This window comes from Nannospalax galili, unplaced genomic scaffold (genome assembly GCF_000622305.1).
Source record: "Nannospalax galili isolate Female #2095 unplaced genomic scaffold, S.galili_v1.0 scaffold284, whole genome shotgun sequence".
Lineage (NCBI taxonomy): Eukaryota > Metazoa > Chordata > Mammalia > Rodentia > Spalacidae > Nannospalax > Nannospalax galili.
The window spans coordinates 5,396,477-5,397,289 of NW_008354281.1; positions in this window are offsets into that span (position 1 = coordinate 5,396,477).

The window sequence follows — 813 nt, forward strand, 5'->3', positions numbered from 1 at the left end:
GCTTTTGTTCCCTCAAAAACCTTTGATGTGTGTGTGTGTGTGTGTGTTTACAGTAAAGAGGTGTTACGAAGAAAATAAAGTCGGGGGAAAGGGGATAAAGTGTTTCTAGAAGCATTTATCAAGAGATGGTCTGCAGGGCTTCTTAGAGACTTGATACTTGCGTTTGGACTCATCTCAGGAAAGAGCATTGTAACAAAAGGAATGTTCTGGGGAAGATAGAATAATATGTGAATGAGTTTGGAGTATTTGAAGAACAAAAAGATCAGTGTTTCTGATGTGGTGTATTCTAAGGATGAAAAACATGAAGTTGAAAATTTGAAACAGAGATAGGTCAAAGAGAGCCCTTGGGGTTGTATTCTGGTGGCAATGTGTAGCCTGCGAAGGTTTTTCAAACAGGGGAAGTCTGGGTCTGATTTGTAGTTTGAAAAGTTCACCTTGGCCACTGTGCAGATCGGCTCTCGTAAAGGACAGGAGATGGAGTGGACCCAGTGAACAGCCTGGAGCCGTTGTTGAGGCAAGAAGTGCTGCTGGCTCAGAGGACAGCCCTGGCTGTGCAGCTTATGAGCAATTGGGAGCAGGATGCATTAGAAAAGGAAAATAGCACTGGTTTCAGATCAGATGTGGGAGGAGGGAGGAAGAAGAGTCCATTCTTATGTGACTCCTGTTAACAGGGAGCCAACATCCATTAGCTACCCTCACATCCATTATAATTGGTGTGATCTTTTTCTAATAACTTAGCTATTGATAATAACCTTCCTTTAATATGTATCAGAGATGTTACATAACACTATCTTAATAAATTGACACTACCTT